At 42.6% G+C, this 22,816-nt stretch overlaps 1 pseudogene; it reads right to left on the bottom strand.

Annotated features, from left to right (window-relative positions):
- Positions 1-17: 17 nt before the first annotated feature.
- Positions 18-16,242, bottom strand: LOC143384239 (vomeronasal type-1 receptor 4-like; annotated as a pseudogene).
- Between the last annotated feature and the right edge of the window lie 6,574 nt (positions 16,243-22,816).

The raw sequence follows: 22,816 nt of genomic DNA, 5'->3' as shown, positions 1-22,816 counted from the left end.
GGGGCGCCCGAGCCACTCTACAGGGGCTGCCCCACAGTCATTGGCCGCGCTACGGGACGCCAAGCCCGCCCTTCTTTGGTCCAGGCAAGTGAAGTCCCGCCCACTGCCCATTTACCATTGAGCGAACGAAAGAGATTGGCTTGCCGAGCCTACCATAGGGGAAAGGAAGCGGAAGTACGGGGTTTCTTAGCGACCAAGATTGTACCCGCCTACGTCGCTGCTAACAACGGCTGAGACGAGCAGTTGCTTCTGACCAATGAGGACCCTGGAGCGGGAGGAGGCCGATCCTGTCCTTCGGCAACTCTGGGAGCGTAGCTTGTCTCACGGAGGCCCGCAGGTTTGCGGGTCCTGGATGGCCTAGCTGCGGTTCGGCTGGCTGGAGGACCGCCTCCCTGCGCCTTTGTGTGGGAAGGCGAGAGAAAGTCTTTGCTTTTTGTAGAAGCCCAGCTTGGGGTAAAACCCTGTTCTCTCCTGCTGGCGCTCAAGATCCTGCCTAGGCCCTTCCTACTCCCCTTTCACCCTAGACGGGTGAAAACTAGAGCTGCCCGAGTAGTCTTGCCTTTTCACGCCGACAAGCCTCTTTGCCCGAGCTGCACTTTTCTCGGAGTGCCATTCCTGACCACTCGCCAGATTTCCGCGAAAATCTCCCCCTTTCCTGCCTCCCCTCGTTTCAAACATATTTCAGGCCCCTCCCCTAAGACAGGCTGCTTATTTTATTGTCAGAAGTAAAGTCCTTGAACTATCATAGATCATGCATTTCTTCAAGAAGCCCTATTTCCTTTGAGCAGTGTTATTTAGCTAATGCCTTTGGGGGCTAGGGTGTATGTTGCTACTAGGTTGTCATCAATTCTAGACTTCTTAGTTGCTAGTTCAGGGAAATGTGCATTTTATAAATTGAGTCCTTACATTTCTAATCATGAATTCATCTTAATAATATGCCAATTCAAATAAAAACTTATGGGATCTTCATTTGCCATGTTCTAATTTTATGTTTATACTCCTTTTTCCTCTTATGCTAAAAAAAAAAAAAAACAGTATTTATCTATAATTAGGAAAATATATAAAATATATGTGTAATAGTTTCAAATAGTTCCTTTGCCCTTAAGAAATTTCCCACTTAGGCGCCCTGTTCAGTGGCACATGCTACTAATCCCAGCCATTTGGGAGGTTGAAGGAAGAGTATTTGCCAAGTTCAAAACCAGCTTCAGCAAATTAGTGAGGCCCTGAGGAACTTAGCAAGACCCTGTAATTAATTTAAAAATGAAAAGGGTCAAGGATGTGGCTCAATAGTAAGTGCCTCTAAGTATAATGCCTGGTACCAAAATTAGAAGAAAGAAATTTCCCACTTGGAATGTATAGGCAAAACACTGCGTTTTAAAATTACTTAAAAAAAAGTTCTTGCCAGGCACAGTGGCCTTTGCCTGTAATCCCAGTGGCTCAGGAGGCCAAGGCAGGAAGATCTCAAGATCAAAGCCAGCCTCAGCAATTTGGTGAGTTAGCAAGATCCTGTCTTAAAATTCAAAATTTAAATGGAGGGGGGGGGGGTTGCAGATGTGTCTCAGTCCCTGGATTCAATTCTGATACCAAATAATAATAATAATAATTCTCTAGTATGGCTGTTCCCCCATCTTGATATAACTTGTTCATTTGAGAATTCCTTTTCTTTGTTCAATGTTCTTAGAGTGATCAGAGGCATTTCCATTGGTACTACCTTAAGTATCATGGGTATTTGTCAGTTGATCATGATAAGCCCCAGGAATTCCAGATTAATAGAACTTAAAATAAAAGAGAAATAATTTAAAAATAATTTGTTGAATCAATGGTAAAAGATAAATTGATAGAACTTAAAAGTAAAATCTGCCATGTTCTTAAGCATCCCCAATACCCTGTGTCAGGCTCTGAATGTGCTAGTTAATATCATTCTACCTGTGCATATGATTTGCTAATGGAGCAACAAAAACATCACAAACAAGAAAATGTAAATGATAAGTCTAATACAGAAAACAGAATGAATATTTCTCAAAAAGTTAAAAAGAGAACAGTAATATGATCTAGCAATCCCATTTCTAAGTAAATATCCAAAGTAAATGAAATCAGTACCTTGAAGAGATACCTGCACTTCATGTTCATTGTCACAGTAGCGAAAAGGGGGGATGGATCTAAGTGTTCATCAATGGATGAATGGATAAAGAACACACATACACACAAATACACACACACGAGCACACCTGTATGTGCACACCATGGGGAATATTATTCAACCTTGTGAAAGAAGTAAATTCTGGCATTTGCAAGGACATCTCTGAACCTGTGTACTTCAAATTGAAATGTCACACACAGAAAGTTGAATACTGTATGGTTTCGCTTATAAGTGGAAACTGAATTAGTTACACTCACAAAGCAGAAAGGAGAATGGTGATGGTTGGCAGGATCTGGAGGAAGGGGGAGATGGGGAGGTGTTTGTCAAAGGGTACAAGGTTTCAGTGATTCATGATAAATAAGTTTTGGAGAGGTACTGTACCTGTAGGGCATTAATTAACAATATTGCATTATACACTTAAAATTTGCGAAGAAGGTAGATTGTATGAGTGCTTTTACCACAGAAATTTTTAAAAAAACTTAAGAAAATGAAGAGAGTGGGAGGAAACTTTTGAAGGTGCTAAGTGTGTTTATAACATTGTGATAATAGTTTTATGGAAGTAAATTACCCTCCAAACACCTCAGGTTATATATATTAACACCTATGACTTTTTATATGTCAAACATACTCCAACAAAGTGGTCTTTAAAACAAAGAAAACAGAAAACTCATACTGTAATGCTGTATATGACTAATTTTCTTTAAGAGTTTGAATTGTAGTGGGGTATAGTGGCACAGCCTTGGAATCCCAGTGACTCAGGAGGCTGAGGTAGGAAGATCACAAGTTCAAGGCCAGTCTCAGCAATATTGTATCAAACCAAAAGTAAAAAGGACTGGGAATGTTGCTAGGTGGTAAAGCACCCTTGGGTTCAATCCCCAGTACCAAAAAAAAAAAAAAAAAAAAGGTTGGATTGCATTAAAGGAGACAACTCACTTTTCACCAGATCAGGATGGGTTCAAGCATACAGACTAGGGAATGGATTTAGGAGACAAGAATTTATCTACAAAAATGGAGACTACAGAACGTTATTGGTGAGATGGAGCAGGGGAGAGAAGTGTGGGATAGCAGGGTGAGGGGCTACATAGGTAGAGAGCAAAGAACTGTGACTCCTTAACTGGCAGAGCAGCCCAGGAGGGGCTCTGGAGAAAAGTGATTACACTAAAGTTATTGGTGTGTTTCCCTTGGGGCTGGATGGATCTCGGCCCCCAGGCGGCAGCCAAATGGCTCACTGAGGCATCTGTGGAAGTGGTTTCTTTGAGGTACACCAGAAGAAAGGGCTGAGTTAAAGTAAAGGTGTATCATACAGGGAAGCCCAAACAGGACATGAATATTTGGGAATTAACAAAAATTTGCAGAATATTTCTGGATTTTCAGTACTGATACTGGCAGGGTTAAAGTCTAACTCTCCAATAGTGATGCTAGGACCATCTGGTATCTGGGTTACGTGTGGAATAAATGGAGCTCTACCAAGGACTACATTTGATATGAGGATGGACATAGGACAAATGAAGGCCCAGGAAAGAGTGAAAGGCCTCAGATGTGAGGCCTGGTAACCCAGGCTGGATGGGACCTCCTTTTTATCTCTTTGCCCACCCTATAGAACTCTTTGTGCTGTTTCATCTGTCTGTGATGCTGCCACGGAACTCTCGTTGGGAACATCCCACTCATTTGGAAGCTCCAGGCAACAGTGCCAGCAAGTGTACTTCAAATATCAGAAAACTGTTTCTTTGCTCTGAGGACATTTAGCACCCATAGTTGAACTCAAGCTGGATTCCATGGGGCATAAATTCTATATAAATTCTATATCTGCTGTGTGGGTTGGAGCTTCTGTTTTTCTACGATCTAGAGAAGAATCAATTTTTAACCAGTATTTGAGGAAATCAGAAATATTTAAGAGAGCCCTAGACCCTGCAACCAGAAAAAGCTATGTCTGCCTATTGCACGTCATACCTAGTCAGGAACATCATCTAAGAGATATCTGAGATCAGACTCTCGGAAAAGGTGAAGGTCATTCTTCTAGAGAATAAGGTTGGGCAGGATGGGGATCAGAGTGAGGAATAGAGCTTTTGTCCTAAACTTTTGACGTTCATATGTGCTGTAGATAGCTCTGGGAAACATTCTAGCCTATTCTAGTGGTCCTGGAGGAGGTTATTAAGTGGTTAAAGGATCCCTGCAAAGGAAGGATCCAACCTTGACTATTCATAGGCCACCTTCCTGTGTTAGGAAGGCTGTATTTGTGAAGGTGTTGATGTGCATAGCAATGACGAACCTCTGGAAGCCTCTAATCACAGGGGAGAGAAAGACACTGTGGTCTCAGGGAGAAGAATCCTATCTCATGGAGCATGATGCTCATGGGGGGTCACAGCAGAGGACTGTTGACTGAAAAATCAATTGAGGCTCACATGTATATCAGCTTTCTTCTTTGAGTTCCCTAAGGAATAAAAATCGCATATATATATATATATATATATATATATATATACACACACACACACACAATATGTGTAATCATGTGTATATATGTATATATGTGTGTGTATATATGTGTATATATGTATGTATGTATATATACATTCACATACACACACACACATATACATACATGTAAAAGGAATAATAGAGAAAGAATACAGACCTTCATGAGTTGATGGAGAAAAATGGTGCATTCATGAATAAGAAATATCTTCCCTTTGCTTAGAGAGAGGACTTTGAGAATTGGGCTGTAGTCTTCTATCTTTATCTCTCAGGATAAGTCAGGCATGGAACTCTAAAATCCTGCCCATTCAGTCCTTGGCTGTCCTGGGGCCACCTCTTTACCTGCCCTTTCCATGGGCTCCAGATCCCAAGTCTCTGAGGATGCCACCTTCCGGGCCTGAGCCTCTTGGAAAGCGGACTGTATGGGAAGGAATCAGAACCCGGGACAGTCTTCCTTGGTGTGGTCTGCAGGGCCACCAGAATTGAACAGTGGTGACCTGGGATGAGTCTTGCCAGTCAGCAGGTGGCATGAGATGTAGTAGTTAGAACTTCAGGTTCCGACATGGGTGTGTTGTTGGGGAACTTCCTGAGTCATGGACTCCCCCTTTCCTGACCAGCGCAATCACAGGTGCAATGGGATTCTCTCAGGAGTTACTGCATACGAGGTCATGTGTACCTGGAAATCATGATGCATAGGTGAGTCTTCCTATTATCAGCATATTCTGCTGGATGTTGTGTCATGGTGTTAGAAATATCAGGGTGCCACAAGAAATCAAACACATGCTCTGAAGTGGGTCAGCAAGGCCAAAAAAAGAATCTACAGAAGAGTGTCCCCCAGAGGGAGTCCAGCGAGCCAGCACACATGGGGAGGCAGTCCCCCTGCCCTGACTGGAGGAGCTGTGGTTATAATCTATGTGATTTGCTCATTTTAAAATTGGGGTGGGCAAAGGGAAGGGCTATAATTAAAATGGTTATAACTGAACCAATGAAGGCCAAATACTAGATTCTGAAAATGGACCAGTGGATTTCCTATTTTTCACACTAATTCCTCAGAGTCTAATCTTGCAGGAATTCACTATCAGGGGACCATTCTTCTCCTTTCTTATAACATTCCTTTGCTCCTAACCTTATCACATGTAACTAGGGCTCCTACATTCCTCTTTGAAGGGCTTGCTAAAAAAACGCCTGAAGTAACAAGGGACCTTCTTTTTTTTTTTTTTTCCTTTGAAAAAGCAGATCAGTCTCTTCAATTTTCCTTTATTTCCTTTTTCCAACGAGGGGCTATGCGGTTCTAGGGCCTCTTTTGTGTCCTGGGGTTGACACTGAAGGGGAACACAAGTGAAAGTCAGCTTGGGTTATGGATAGAAGGCACAGGGGTCGGGGACAGGATCATGACACCTAAACCACCTATTTTAAGAGTCACAGCTAGCACTTGTAAAACAAAAGAAGGTCAGCAAGAGGAAAACGTGACATTTATTTAATCAGTTTTACATGACATGGAGTCTTCAAAAATTAAGACCCAAAGACTCAGAGAAAACTATTTTTACACTTAGACTCAATGAAGAGCAAGTAGCTGTGTGGAAATGTGACTGAACAAAGGCTGTAACCTAATGGTAATAGACTGAGAGGGAAACCCAGAAAGGCCTGGTCTCTGTGTGACATTCCTTCCTCCCAGATACAATGCAGAATCTGTTCTGGAATGAGGGTCTTATGATCCATTATCAGACAAGGTAGGTCAGAGAATTTCTCTATGGTCAACTCTTACACAAAAAGTTGTCGGGGGAGTAATATTCCTAGGTTTTATGGCTGGCTTTGGGAGAGTCGGGTTCTAATTTCTGTGGCCTGACTTGGGAGGAAAAGGGGATTAGGAGAAAAATGGATGTTATTTAAACAACATTTTAAATAATGTCCCCTTTGTTTCCTAGTTTTATACATCTTAGGGAAGATTCTGGGAAGTCTCACCCAAGTACCACTTTTGATTGACATTAGGATTGCATCAGATCTTTAAGTCCTTATGATACATGGTCTCACCCGTGGGTACGCTAAGCAAAACCCATGGTGGAGGGGGAGTGGATTTTACTATTATAATGACATGCCAAAGATCTAAAGGCAACAGTAGGTCATCCTGGCCTATGCCTACTGGTTTTAATTGGAACTTGTTCTTTCAGATCTTTGAAAGGAAAGAAATGTCTCAGATGTGGCTGGTGCACCTGGAAGTGGGTTCGTGGGTGGTTGTGGGTTGCATGGATTGTTTTGGAAGGCCATAGTTTCTTAGCTCAGACGAGCTATACATGCAGCAGGTTGTCAGGAAATTCATGGTCACGCCTGAGGAATGAATTAGTAGATAGATTAGGCCGAGAGAAAAGTCAACCTGCAATGTCATTAGAACCAAGACCTAAGCTGAGCCTACAAGGAGTTTGGGCAGCTCTTTAACCCTGAGAAGGGACACTTTACCCTGAGAAGCTGGATTACAGACACACCACGGCATGTACTCCATGTGGTGGCTTCTGTAGGAAACTTGGGAACAGTAAGGGGAAAATCTCAGAGATCATTTTAGGGGTTACCTTTGTTCTTTTGAGGTACTTGCAGATGAAATTCAAGGTTCAGATACATTTTGGCAGACAGAAAGGGCAATTTGGAGTGTTTCCTCCGGTGATGTCAGGGTCTCATTGGGTATGTGCCTCATTTCTCTTGTATTTGCAGATGTTGATGGTACCTATGTTGGAACCAAGATCATTATAACTCGTTGGTACCTTTATGGATTCACAAGTTATTGGGGCTTACAGGGTTTCCTAGCATTATGAGGGTATTATTGGGAGGTATTAATTATGTTTTTTTCTTGCAGTAAATAGACCTCTTCTGTTTCATTTAAGACAAAAAAAAATTGCTTATACTGTCTTCAATTCTTAACTCCATTTTTCACTTGGACCTTCCAATCAAGCTTTCACAACTGCTATCTGTTCTTTCTTCTTTCCTTTCTCCCAGGGCCTCACACACATGCTGGGGAGGCATCGTGCCACTGCGCTCCATCCTTGGCCCTTCCTATTTTATTTTGAGACAAGGACTCACTAATTTGCTGAGCCTGACCTTGAACTTGTGATCCTCTGGCCTCAGCCTCTGGGATTACAGGAGTGCAGCAATGTGTCCCACTCACATTTGATACTTTCTTTTTCAGAGTCACCAGTATCCCCCACTCCACCCCCACCCCATTTCTAAATCTGGTATTTAGTTTTCTCTCTTTTTCTTTTCCTGACAATAGCTTTCTACTAGTTTTGATTTCCTTCCTATCTCAGTCTCCTCTGCTGGTGTCTCCTGAACACTGACTCTCAGGGATTCTTCCTCAGGTAACATGAGTCTTTGGAAGTCAATCCTGAATGTTCAGAATCAGTGCACCCTCTTCTTGGCCATGGCCTCTGGATATGGAGTGTCCCAATGGCTGAGTCCTTGAACCCCTTCTCATCCCGTCTATACCCACTTTCTTTCCAGGTCGGCTCATCTCATGACATTGAGAACATGTACATGTTTCCATTTCTCCTCTTCTCCTGGCTTCTCCCTGGACTTCAGGATCCTGTGTCCATTGGGTTCCTGGACATCTCTGCTTAGGTGTCTACTAGCCATCTGCATTCTCAGATATCCAAAGTGACTCCCTAAGTTAACCCGTGTGCATTCCCCAGGCAGCCTTCTGCATTTTATGTATTTAGCATACAGATGATGTTCAATTATTTATAAGTGTTTTAATTTATGTGATAAAAAATTGTATGTTTCCTTAAAATGAGTAAGAAAATACATGGTGTCCAAAATTCTTTTAAGGTATGGGACAAAAAGTGGGAAGACCTGGGCCTGCTGTGCTTCCCCAGGGCCTCTGTGTCCTGCTCACTCACCTCCAGCCACACAAGCCGCTTCCCTTTTCCTGACACAAGCTGCTCCAGCCTCAGGACCTTCACTGGCTCCTGTCCCTCTCCCTAGCCTTCTGTGGCCCCTGGGCTGCAGGTGGCCACACCTCAGGTCTTTGTTCTGACATCACCTGCTCCATGGAGACTCCTGTGACCCCCCAGCTCCTGTCGCACTCCAGCCACACCCTGCCATACCTTCATCCACACAGCAGCTGCTGCCTGTTTCTTTCTGCCTTTTGGATTGATGACAAGGCTTCAAAGAGAAGGCAGAAAACAGGAGATGAATGTGACTTGCCCCCCTGGTTGTGCTCAACCCTGGATTTTCATAGGAGTGCTGAGACATTCTGAAAATATCTCTCTATGTCCTTTTGTCAGAGATTCCCATTTTTATGGTCAGGGTGGGAACCAAGCTTAAGGAATATCTAACATAACCAGGTAATTCTGACTTGTATCTGGCATTGACACCCAAGACCTGTGTCCTCCATCCTGTGGGCTACTGAGTTCAGCCTGGGATCCCAGGAGAGGTGAGGGGGGCTGTGCTGTGGTTCAGTTTGGTCAGGGCCAGGCTGTGCCCTGAAGGGGAGCCCAGTGCTGCCCAGCTCCCCGCTGCTGCAGCCTGTGTGGGCTTCACCAGCAGGGAGACCAGGCCCAAAGAAAGGAGTCAGAGATGTCTCCTGTAGGCTTCCTGCAGGAGTTTACTGTGCTTGGGTCTCACTGGTGCGGTGGGAAGCCGAGGAGCATCTTCCCATGTGCTGAGTTCCTCCTGGTGTATGTGGCTGTGGCATAGGAAGAAGGTGTATTGATTCTGATCCTTAAATTGTATGTTTCCAGTATCCAGGATGGTGCATTTTATGTGTTGCTAGATCGAGCAAGATCCCCCACTCATCAAATGAACCTCCTCCTGCCAACATCAAAAAAGATAATCTTCTCATGTTTTTTTCAGTGCTGGGATTGAACCCAGGGTCACTTTACCACTGAGCCAAATCCTCAGCCCTTTTTATTTTGAGACAGGGTCTCTTTAAATTGCTTAAAGCCTCACTAAATTGCCGAAGCTGTCCTTAAATTTGTGATCCTCCTGCCCCAGCTCTCGAAGCCACTGGGATTAGAGGGACGTGCCACCACGCCCAGCTTAACCCCCTCATTTTGCAGTTGGAGTTTTGAGATGAAACTGGGCTCTCTGCCTCACCAATTTCTTTCTGGGTTCTTGTCTTACAAATTTGAAGAATAAAATCCATGCCCAATAATGGAAGGGAAGAATACACGGAGCAGGATCTACTTAAGTGAGAAGAGACAGGACTCCCACAGTATGGAAAGGAAGCTTATAGCAGGAACAGGTGTGTCCTGGTGTGCAGGACACCAGGCATCCACTAAAAAGGCTCAGATTTGCAAATAACAAGTCATGCAGGATTCCAAATTAGCCAAGGAACTTAAAGTTTGATGTCAGGTTGAAAACATGCTATCTTGAAACTTAGAGAACTGAGGACTCAGGGGGCAATTACGCAGGAATGGCAGGATTCTACTGTATCTAGATCCCTAATTTTGGACTAATAACAAAACCCTTGTATAAGGCATTGAAAGGGACATAAATAGGACCTTTGACTTGGACCCCAGAATACCAAGCTGCATGAAAAGTTATAGTCTCATGACAGGTCCTGCCCTGGACCTACCTGATTTACCAAAGGAATTCAGATTATATGTGCATGAGAAATAAAGTACAGACCTTGGAGTTCTCTTATAGACACTGTGAGACATCACAGCCAGTGGCCTATTTGTCAAAACAGTTTAACCACATGGCGAAAGGATGCCCTGCCTGCCCGTGGGCAGTTACTGCCACTTGTGATTTACTAGAGAGGCTGAAAAGTCACTCTAGGACAACCCATCCCTGTGTTTGTCCTTCAACAAGTCTAGAACAGCAGGGTAGCTAGTGGTTAACAGCTGGATAATGGGAGATACAAAGCCATGCTATTGGACAACCCCAATGTCAATTTTAAAATTGTGTCCACCTTAAATCCAGCAACACTGTTGCCTTTAGACGATAATGGAACAATATAACAAAGTGCCTGGAAATCTTAGAAATTGTCTACTCTAGAAGGTTGGACTGGTCTGATCACAGAACTGGTAACAATAATAACAGGTCTGCATAGGTTAGCAATACCAGCAAAAAAAATCAAAGGATAGCCTTAAATTTTATACATTTGGAAAAGCATTAATGATCAGAGATAGACTTAGTCAAGGCAAACAGATATAAACCAGGTCTTCGAATGGCAGTGTGGCCCTACTATGTCAGATAAAATGCATCAAGGAGAGCACGTGTTACTTACTTTCATGGTAAATCTACATAAACTTTTATATGACACAAGGCTAAGACAGATATAGTTCTCAGATGTATACATATATCCAGTCACTTATATTTAGGGGATAACTATATTGTTAATCCCCTGTTTAAGTCATAACTATATTTTCATGAACTGAAATAACTGTTGTTTATTTAGCCAGTTATGAAGTAATCATTTGAAAGACTTTAAAACAAATACAAACTCGGGCTGGGGTTGTGCTCAGAGGCAGAGTGCTCGCCTACTATGCGTGAGGCACTGGGCTCGATCCTCAGCACCACATAAGAATAAAGTAAAGATATTGTGTCCACCTAAAACCAAAAAAAATAAAAAGATATTTTAAAAAAATACAAACTCTAATTCCTTTAAGACTTAGTTTCCATAAATAATAAAATCTACAGACAAAAAGAAAATCACCTCAATAGATAAGGGCAGATCAATGTTTCAGACTATGCTTCATATTAGTATGTTAAAATTTAAATAGCTTTAAATTTTAAATTTAAATAGCCAATATAAGCACACACACACACAAACTTTTTGAGATGTACCACAAACCTCTGCAACTCACTTTCACACACTCTGCTTGTTTCCATCCTGAGTTCTATCCTGCTTTTCATCGTGGATTTTAGCATAATGTTACCTGGCCATACAAAACTCTTCTCATCCAGAAACATTTTTTTAACCTTCTAATTTTCCATACTAAAATATATTTCTATGTCTACAACCTTCTTATATCTTTTTTCTAGTTTTAGACCCTTTTTAAATTCATACTCTGAAATAATTATTATCAATGTTATCTGTGCATTTAATTCACACAAAAAATTTTTCTCTCAGGAGAGGGATCAGAAAATCTGACATGTACAAAAGCCATGCCTTGGTCTTTTTTTCCAAGGTTGCATTCAAGGAGTTGGAGCACAGGATATTTTTGAGTCTAACCAGTCTCCCTTATTATTATCACAATGCTTTAAGTGAGTTCTCCACTGTCAATTGTACCCACAGACTCCTTTGAGTATTTCTTTTTCTTTTTTAAGGCTAGGCATATTGGTATGCGGTGGAGGAGGCCCTTTCCATCCTTTTCTTTAGGCTTCCTTGAAGATCCCTTTGTAGATGCTGCCAACAAAACGTGGGTTGACCTTAGTTTGCTTTTATCTTTTCTGGGTGCAGTTGTTTATCCTCCCAGTCTCCCCATACATTTAGTTTGATGGGTACTGTCATAGCAAAGTTGCTCTGCCCTGGTGATGGACATCTCTTGGCCAAATGGGGTGTCCCATTAGACCTTAAAAGAGGAGACTATCCCAGGTTATAAACAGTGCTGCAAGTGTTGCCACATTCTTTGTGGCCAGCAGCCTCTAAATCCCATCAGCAAAGGGGGCTGAAAGTCAGGGCTGGAAGTCAGGTTCTCTCTGACCATTTTCCTACATCCCAGGCAGCTTTTCTCAGACTTATTCCCCCTCCCAGGGCTGGCGTCCCTGATCCAGAGTGAGCAGATTGGCAGCTACCTGGCGCCAGGCTGAGAATCAAGGACCTTGAACACCAGAGGCAGGACCTTGTACACCAGAGGCAGTGCCTTTGTGCATCCTGACTGTTCAGACTCCTTATAGTGGGATCGTATAATTGCCTGTGCAGACAGGATTTTTTCCATATACTTCACCTCTGAAAAACCAACTCCAACTCCAAGATCTTTCCCAAGAGACTATCTATAGGATCAACACAGGGTACAGTGGTAAATACCTGTAGGCCCTGCAACTTGGGAGGCTGAGGCAGGAGGATCGCAGGTTCAAGACTACCCAAAGCAATTTAGAGAGGACCTAGATAATTTAGCAAGATACTGTCTCAAAATAAATAGATAAATAAATAAAAAGGGCCCGGGATGTGGCTCAGTGGTTTACTGTCCCTGGGTTATATTCCCAGTTTCCAAGGCCAATTACTTCATTCTTATGGTGGGTGTGTACAGATAAGTCTGCCTAAAAGGGGGAAGAAAGATAGTCTTGTTTTCCCTAAAATTAGGGAGGGGAGAGATTAGGGAGGAACAGGGAGAGAGAAAGAGAAAGAAACTTGACCTTTTAAAAAATAAGTTGCTGTGGCAGAGCAGCAAGGGCTATATTCAAAGCATAATGTGGACCAGTGTTACATTATGATTAATAAAAGTATTTTCTTCTCCTACAAAACCATAAAATTAAAAATAGGAGCACCTAATGGGTTGAAACTTATGCAAACATTTGGCAAACCCTAGCAATATACCTTAGAGCTGAGTAAGTGTTTCACTGTGACTAACAAGGGCCCCACTATATATGTACCAGCAGAATTCGTACATGTATCATCAAAATTCTTGAGGAACCTCTATGCCAGTGCTGCTATGATCCTCCAAGCTGAATGGCACTCACATGCTGTGTTAATCTGTTTCTGTTGCTTTAACCAAATATTTATGGGTAGATACTTGATAAAGAAAATACATGTATTTAGCTACAGTTCTGGAGACTCAGGAGCATGGTGCCAGCATCTGCTCAGCTCTGGTGAGGGCCTCACAGCAGATGGAATCACAATGGTGGGAGCACATGCAGAAGAGACCACAGAGCAGAACAGGGAGTGATATCTGCACTCACTGTAGGACCACTCATTCTCATGGGAGCTGATATGCTCCAGGAGATCAGCATTTGCCCCTTCAAGGGTGACTGCCCCAGGACCCAAGTCCTTCTCCTTGTCTCTATTTCTCAAAAATCCTACCACCTAACACATTCCACTGGGGACAAAGCTTCCAACACATGGAAATGAGGACAGAAAAACATAAATCATAATCAAACTAGCGTACCTGTGCATCAAGAGAGGAATGCTAGAATTAATTGTTTGAAATTCCTTCAGTTGAATTCTGTCACCAACAACATGGAAAAATACAAATTTTAAAGCACATGAAATTCTCTCAGTCAAATACGAAAGAGTTCATGGCAAACCATTCCCTTATATAAAGTATAAAAGAGGTGAAAGTGATCTATGCTGTTAGATGTCACATACTGGTCATTCTTGGGGACGATTATGAGAGAGTCATCTGGACATTGTTTTTCCACATAGGACCTGCATGTTGTGAAATTTCACTAGTAAGGAATGCTTGACTTATACAAAAAAAGTTTTTACAAATACCAGTGGATTTAAAAGTCAGTTGCAACAAAAATATATTAACTTCCAATGTTGTATAATGTCAAGTGGATAGTAAATCAATTAAATAAATTTATGGCCTGATTATATTTTGGAAGGATAAAATGTAGCATTCTGATAATAACAGAAGAAACCAACAGAGGAACTGCAAAATAACTCACGTCATAAAGAGAGCGTTAGTAGACCATTGTTTCCCATTTCAAAATTATATGGAATATATAAATCTTTTTTTTTAAAGAGAGCGAGAGAGAGAATTTCAATATTTATTTTTCAGTTTTCGGCGGACACAACATCTTTGTTTGCATGTGGTGCTGAGGATCGAACCTGGGCCGCACACATGCCAGGCGAGCATGCTACTGCTTGGGCCACATTCCCAGCCCTGGAATATATAAATCTGATTTCCCTTTCTGTAGGCAAATATTGTTTGACAATGGTCACTTTGATTTTTCTTTCAAGAGACTAAGCTAAGAAACAAACATGTTTGTAGATAAATGAAAAACATTCTACTTGTTTTAACAACTAAATCAGCCAGAACAGCAGGAAAATATAAGAGAAAGTAGATTTTATGCTGAAGTATTTTTTAGTGAGAATATTATCTATTTTTATTTTTTAAATTTGTCCTACTTAGTTATACATGACAGCAGAATGAATTTCAATTTACTGTACACAAATAGAGCACAACATTTCAATTCTCTAGTTATACACAATGTAATGCCAAAGTATCTTGCCACTGTTATGATTAGTATTATATTTAAATCTGAAATTTACATTTGTTACATATCCTTTTCCTGAGTTTTTACTTGACAGATAATAAATATAATCCGTTAAATGCACGCACACATGCTCATGTCACAAATACACATACACTCTTATGTTTTTAATATACATGCATATGTGTAAAAATCACCATTCTCATATGATATGAGTATGTAAGGGTGCTTATAATTTTGTTGATGTTTTTTAAATATTTATTTATTTTTTTTACTTTTCGGTGGACACAACATCTTTGTTTGTATGTGGTGCTGAGGATCGAACCTGGGCCACACGCATGCCAGGCGAGCGCGCTACTGCTTGAGCCACATCCCCAGCCCAATATAATTTTGTTGATATTAACAATAAACAATTAAGCATTGTGCCTAACCTTAAAATATACATGTTCATCATGACATCAGGGGTTTTCCTCTTTCTTATCCAGGCAAAGGAGAGCCTGAATGCACTGGAGTCCCTGCTCATGAGCAGGAAGGGGCTGACAGCTGGGAAACACCCAGGAACTATTGCTGCTGTGTTCACCAGGAGCCAGTCAGGATTATAAGCAAGAGTCAAACAAACTGGAAAGATGCAGGAAAGTGTGTAAAAAGAGACAAAGGTGCTCACCAGGAGGAGGATGGTTTGGGTGGCTCTGGACTCAGGGGAGGACCTGGGGGAGCTGGACCTATGAACCTGCTGCATTCTCTGTTTGTGCCTGTGCAGGACGAGCATCATGGAGCTGCTGGCCCAGAGCATGAGCCCCATGCAGAGGGCATCAGGGAATGTTAGCAATGCTGTGTACAGTGAGTCTGTGGATATGTCATGATGAACACCAGAACAGTATCCAAAATCTTTTGGGATTGTGATGTTTTTGTTATTTTTTTTTCTTTCAGTCATGTATATAAGAAAAACAACATTTACAAGGAGGTATAGGATCCAGCTCAGATATATGGAGGAGCCAGTGTACCTGGAAGACTTCACTTTAAGCTCTGCCTACCTGGAGTCACCAGGACTAATCTTAATGGCCTGGAAGACACTCAGGAGGCAGGTGCTGCCCACCCTGTGAAGATAGAAAAGCAGCTTGCATCCAACATCACCGAGGAAACCTTTTTTTTAAAGATAGAAGAGAGAGAGGATTTTTTAATATTTATTTTTCAGTTTTCAGTGGACACAACATCTTTATTTATTTTTATGTGGTGCTGAGGATCAAACCCAGCGCCCCATGCATGCCAGGCGAGCGCGTTACCGCTTGAGACACACCTCCAGCCCCATCATTGAGGAAATATTTTGCTCCAAAAGCTGCCACTGTCTGGGGAACTCCTCTACACAGGAGAGCTAATAAGTTGGCCACAATCAAGTGCTGAAGAATCAAGTCTGTGTGTCTTACCCTGCACCCAGTGAAGTAAAGGACCAGGGAATGGAGGAGAAGAGAGGAATTGCCCAGAGCTCCAACCACAGTCTGTGCTAGGAAGATGATGCCTACAGCCACATCACTGGCTGCCATCCTGCCAGTTCCCTGCTGTCCCATCCAGAGGGTCCTGCAGGGGAACAGGAGGACTAGGCTCATGTGTCTTATCAACCAAAACCCAGAATTGCCCCACTCTCCAGAGTCCCACTCAGAATATTTGATTCATATTTTTCCATTACAAGCTGATTTTAATGAGGTTTGTGTCAGTTTTTAAAATCATGAAGTGGGTATAAATCCTTGCTGTGAAGGCAGCACGTGGATCTTCACAACATGAGGGAGGTGTTGAAATGGCTTTGCCTAATGACAAAGAGCTTTGGGGTGCAGAGGTGCAGTGTCTGTCTATAGTCATACTCCTGTGAGGGCTGGTGCAGGATCCTGGCACCGAGTGGTATCTGAGACAGTACAGTCAACCACAGGCTTTCCTAAAGCTCAAGAGCAGCCTTCTTCAAAGAATCCAGTTCTATATAAGCTTTTCCTTTCCTACGTGCCTATCATATATGCTGGTGTTTTGAGCTTTCATTGAAACATGTTTCTATTTGCTTGGAAAGAATTATTCTCCAGGCCAATGTCAATTAGGAGGGAACACTTAGACTTTGTATTAATGAAGAAGCTGTGAAGGAGCTATAATCCAGCAGGCACTGTCCCCTGGTGAGTTATGTGCAGTGAGACAGCACTGGCTCCACGTCAGGACAGCTGTCACAGTACTCACTTGGTTGTGTTAGGAAAGCAAGCACAAGAGCACCCTTGGAAAAGACCGGTAAGGATTACATGCCATGTCCTAAGCTTTGAGACATAAAGCACCAACATGTGATAAAAGAGTGCAAGGTAGAAAAGGTTGTTATTGATTTCAGGTGATACACTCAAGTGTTATTAGTACCTGCTTAAGCACAACTATTTCAAAGAAGCAGAATTTTTGGTGTATAATATTAAAACAGGAGTCCAGTATGCTATTTTGCAAATGTGCAGAAGGTCTTGTGGTTTTAAAAATTCAAATACCAGATTTTCACCTGTTGTCCAAATGCACATATTTCACAGAGTTTTCATTTAGAGTAAATTCAGAATCACAGAAAAACTGAGAAGGTGAAGAAATCTCCTATCTGCTTCCCGAACACTCGTCCCGCCTCCACTATCAAACTCCTAGGCTTGATGTTATATTTGCTACAAATCGGGACTATGTGTAATCAGGTGAAAACAAGAAGATATTAACGCGTGACAGGTGGAGATGGAAACCTGTAATGATTATGTTCACTATTTCCTACACGTTCCTCACTATGTAGAAGAGGGAAAGAGCCTCGCCATCAGCATAGACCACTGATGGTTTCAGAATTGGTGCAATTACTGTCCCCATGAATTGCATCATTCCCAGAACCAGAGGAAAATTCTTCTCAGTCAGTCACCGTTCAATTACACTTTCTGCAAAGGACTAGAGGGTTTCTGTAAATTCTATGTAGTCTTTACAGCAAGCATGAAGAGATTGTGGGTCCAGCTCTAGAAATCCTGAAGATTTAGATGAGGATTCTTGTCATGGAGCCTGAGCAGAAGATTCATTTAAGAAGAAAATCCTCATGAACATTGAAAATTAGTGTTTAATTCAGTGACAGAATGGTGATCTTAGTGCAGAGGCCTCTGTGACCAGGATGTGTGTTGCAGGGAGGTGGTCAGCTCCTGAGATATGGGTCTCTGACTCTGTGACCTCCCCTCCCCTCAGACCTGCAATTATCACTGTGCCTGTAGCAGAAATGGCGTGCAGGCCAGGGGAGCTGAGTTTATTTTTTAAAACTTTTCCCCAGGTGATTTTTTATCAAAAACAGTTACATGTTTCTTGTTAGCATCTCTTAAGAGGATAGTGGAGTGTTTGGCAAGGTTCTTACTCATCCTTGATCCCTGGAGGCAGAAAGGGTCTCACTTGGAGGGGGCAGGAAATACTGAGGTCTGTCATGTGAAGGACTGGCCGTGAGCCATGTTCCATTTTATTCCTTGCTTCCCTAAGAAGTTTTCTACCCCAATCCTACTTGCTTCCCATTCTTTATCTTCATGAGAGGCACCATCATGGAAGGTATAGGATAGAAATGGAATGAGACAAAACGTGTGAAGGTTTTAGAATGAACACAAATAAACAGAGAGGGAATAATGCTAATAATTCACCTTGAAAGCCCTGGGATTCATCAGTACAAATAAGTGTCCATTAATTTTGACTCATTTGCACAATTCAATGCCAATTCACACCACATTTTTGTGAGAAAAATATCTTCTACCAATATTATCTTCCAAAAATATCTTCTACCCATTCTTGACAGGAAGGGTAAACAAAAAAAAAATCCATACAAGAAACAGGGAATGTTTTCAAGGTCCCTTGCCATTGGCAGTGGCAGGATGAGATGGTTTTACAGGCAAGATGTACCAATTCTGTAACTATCACATGGGCTGATGCTACTAAAACTCATGCAACAGTCTCAAGGGGTGACCAAAGAAAAGGTACCCCTTCTATTACTGTAATCCCTCCAACCCTGCAGGGATCATATTTATTTATTTGTTTATTTATTTATTTATTCATTCATTCATTTATTTATTCATTCATTCATTCATTCATTCATTTATTCATTCATTTTTTGTAGTTGTAGATGGATAGAATGTCTTTATTTTATTTGTTTATTTGTGATGCTGAGGATTGAACTCAGTGCCTCCCACATGCTAGGCAACCGCTCTGGCGCTGAGCTATGGCCCCAGCCTGCAAGGACCATATTTACAATGAATCCTCTTTATCGATGCTGTAAGGCTTATAATTCCGGTCCACACCTGTGGTAGGAAAGCAGGCAAGTTGGGGGCAGTTACTTTGCATGGTGTTAGAAGTGGGAAGAAAGAGGACATGGGCAAGGGGACATGGGGCTGTGATGGTTAATCTGAATTGTCAACTAGATTGGATTAAGATCTGTTTAAGAGACTTCCCTCCGTCAATGAGGGTGTTTCTAGCAATGACTGGCACATAGGACAGCAAAGCAAGGCAGACCCACCCAAAACGTGGGCCGCACAGTCCAGCAGGCTGGGGACCTGGATGGATCAAAGACAGTGGGGGAAGGAGAAAGCAGACGCAGGCGCAGACTCGGCTCTTCACGAGCTGGCACTTCCCACGCTGCTGTGGTCGCCTGAGGACATCAGCATCCAGTTCTTTCCCTCTTCCAAAGTGGACTCTGACCAGTGACTCCCCGGGGGTTTCCAGGCCTTTGGTCCTGGGCTGGGGCGGTGGCATTGGTCCTTCTTTTTGTGAGGCTCCAGCTTCTTGGACTGAGCAGCTTCTGGGACTGAGCTCCAGGTGCCTCCAGCTCTCCAGCCTGAGACAGCCATCTGGGCCTCTTCAGCTTCTGGTTTTATAAGCCAATTAAGTCCCCATTTCCAATTATCCCTACGTACCCACGCCGTGTTTCTGTTCATCTAGAGAACCCTGAGTAATACGGGGGACAAGTGGTGTTAAGGATCCTGGGATACTGAGGAGAGAGCACAAAGCAGGGTGGGTAGAGGTAGGAAGGGCAAAATGTTATAGAATATCCAGAAAAAGTTAATGTGCATGGCTGGGTTTCAGCCTAGGAGGCAAAGAGCTAAAGGATATTAAGGACATGGGTCTTCCAGGCAACAGAGACATGGCATGCATGGTCTAATTATGAAAATACGGTTTTTACATCCTGTAGTATAATGGAGGATAAAAAAAAAAGATACCACTGAAACCCAGGAAGGTGTCTTGACTTAGGACCATGCATACGTGAAAGAGCTGTGCACCTGAAGCAAAATGGAGGATAATGGGATTGGCTGTAATTGGTTTGAGGTTTGAATTGAGAGTTGGGATTCCTGAAAATTAAAGCTTAAACATTTGGTTGCAATGGTTTAGAGGCCATGAGGAATAGCCTAAGATATTGGAATTGGAAGTAGTTATCACAGAAAAAAATAAGGACCCTGATGATAGGTTTTGTATAAGTAATGGAAGGTAGGGGGGCTGTCTGAGGCCCCTAGGATAGGTCACACATGGATGAGTGTTAGATAGGTCACAGGACACAGGTGTGTGTTCGTGGTTATATGGGTGCAGAAGAGCACAGGTGTTTCCGTAGATGACAACCACTATCTCTGCTATCTACACCATTTATGCAGAAGTATATTTCCAAATACAAATTTCTCATTGCACAAATGATTTCAACTTGAGAAGGAAATTAGGTAAATCACATAGTTTCATCCTTACTCTTTTACACACAATAAGGCAAGATAAGCGTAATACTATTAATCCTGTCAAATTTCCCTTTGATTCATGTTAGCTAATTGGAACAACAGATAAATTCCACGTAAGCCTTGGAATCTCAACTCTCCATCACTTGATGAGTCACCAGCAATCCTTCTCAGTGTTAAATTCTGGGAGACGCCTTCAAGGGTTGGTGTAGGCTCTCAGACCCTTACCTCCCCTCACTAGCTGAGCCTAGGGATAGGGAATATTCCTCTGCTTGTCCCTCTCTGCATGGGGTCTGCTTCTACCCTGGAATCCCTTTTGCAGACATGAGCACTTAGCCAGACCGCCCGTCATTATCCACCCTGCCTCTCAGACGGAAATACAAAATACTCACCTGACTCTCTTCCTCTGGACATGGTGGGCTCAGTGTGAAGTTTTGAGAGCCAGAGTTGAGGCAGAGAAGCATCTGGCCCCTGAGATGAAGGTCTGGGCTTTGGTGACCTCCCTTACCCTCAGAACTACTATGATCAGTTCAGCTGTGCAGGCCACTTTTTCATTTCCCTCCTGTAATTGAGATCGTCTGCTACCTATCTTGCTGTGTTTTGTATTTCACTGAACACAGTGACCTCCAATTCTATCCGAGTTCTTGCAAATGACAGGATTGTATCCACTTTCATGCTGAATAGAATTTCACTATGTGTGGGTCCCATGTTTTCTTTATCCATTCTTCAGTAGATGGACTCTTGTTTCTGTTCTGCGGCTATGGTGAACAGTGCTGCATAAATACGGAAATGCCTCCAATGAGTCCACCTCATTTCCTTGAGGTAAGTTCCCAGCAGTGGGATTGCTCTTCATATGTAAGCTGTATTAATTTTTTGAGGATCCTCTGCATTGATGTCCACGATGGCCGTCATAATTTACATTTCCACCAACCGTGTGCAAAAGTTCTGTTTTCTCCTTATCATAGTGACCTCCAATTTTATCCATGTTCTTGCATGACCATCTAGTTCCTCTTTCCCAATTTGGATGGTCTTTATTTCTATCTTTTGCCTAATTCCTCAGTCTAAGCCTGTTAGCGCTATGTTGAATAAAAGTGGTGAATGTGGGTATCCTTGTCCTCTTATAGAAGGAAATAATTTTTTCCAACAATCTAAAATATTTGAGAAGTGAATGCTTGCCCAATGTCTTATGAACAGAGCTTGCAAGATCCTTGACTTCAGCCTTCTGATACTGCAATGGGAGGATGAAGCAATGCCCTCAGATTTCTGATCTATGAGCCATAAACAAGGCTTTTATGATAAGCTGCTAGATTGTGATAAGTCAAGGCAGTCATATAAAAATACACATAGAAAAAAAATTTAATGGTGAAGCATTCTTAAAATGAAAGACATGTTTGCTGTTTCTTATTCTGTGATCAATACTATGTTGATCTTTGGCACTAATGATTTTCATCACTAAGGTATGTACTCCTGCACTTTTGAGATACATATGCTCTTTTACCTGAATTTGCTCTACACACACACACACACACACACACACACACACACATCCCTAACATTTTGTCTGGGCTCAGTATCTCTGATGCAGAGAGGGCAAGATTCTGACTTGGGACTTGGCATTTGCCTGAGAGACAGGATCATGCTTTCTTAGTCCCTTTCTCCTTATCTTGAAGAGTCACGTCTGCAGTTTGAGAATATGCGATCATATGGCATAAATCTGCAATTCTCTATGGATTGAATTGTGTACCTTCAAAGTTTGTATGTTGAAATCTGAACCCCCCACCTCCTCACCTGTGAACTGACAGGCCCCTTGCAGATGCGTCTCCAGCCCTGTCGTCTCCACCTTTGACCACCTGTCACCACCCTTATTCATGCTCAGGGTCTCTCTCTGCCCGGTTTCCCTCTAACTCTTTGACTGCCATTTTCATTTCCTGGCCGGCACCCAGCCCTTCTAGATTCCCCTCCCCACACCCCATGTCCATTCTTCTCCCACTGTGGATTCCTTCTTCTGCCAACTCCAACCCTGTGCATTTCCAGGAACCTCAGCCTGATGATCCCCATCTTCCATGGAACCAACAAATTCTGTCCTCTCTTAGGACTCTTTGTTTCCAGCCCAGTGACTTCAGCCCAGTTCCTGTGTCTTCTCCTTGGAAATTCCAGGTCTCAGTCACAGATTGCCAACAACTCAGTGTGTCCCCCCCTGCACACCCCACATCTGCCTTTTCCCCAGATTATTTAGCCCCGGGTTTATACTTGTGGCTGGCATCAACTTGGGGCAGTCTGTAGCCATTATTTCTTAGGATACTCTGTCTTCCTCTTCCTCTCTCTCCTTGTTCTGGGGCATCCACCGTGTATATAATAGTCCATCTGACAGTGTCCCACAGGCCCACAGGCTCAGTTCACT

Source organism: Callospermophilus lateralis, chromosome 18 (genome assembly GCF_048772815.1).
Source record: "Callospermophilus lateralis isolate mCalLat2 chromosome 18, mCalLat2.hap1, whole genome shotgun sequence".
NCBI lineage: Eukaryota > Metazoa > Chordata > Mammalia > Rodentia > Sciuridae > Callospermophilus > Callospermophilus lateralis.
This window is presented reverse-complemented; position numbering and strand designations above follow the sequence as displayed.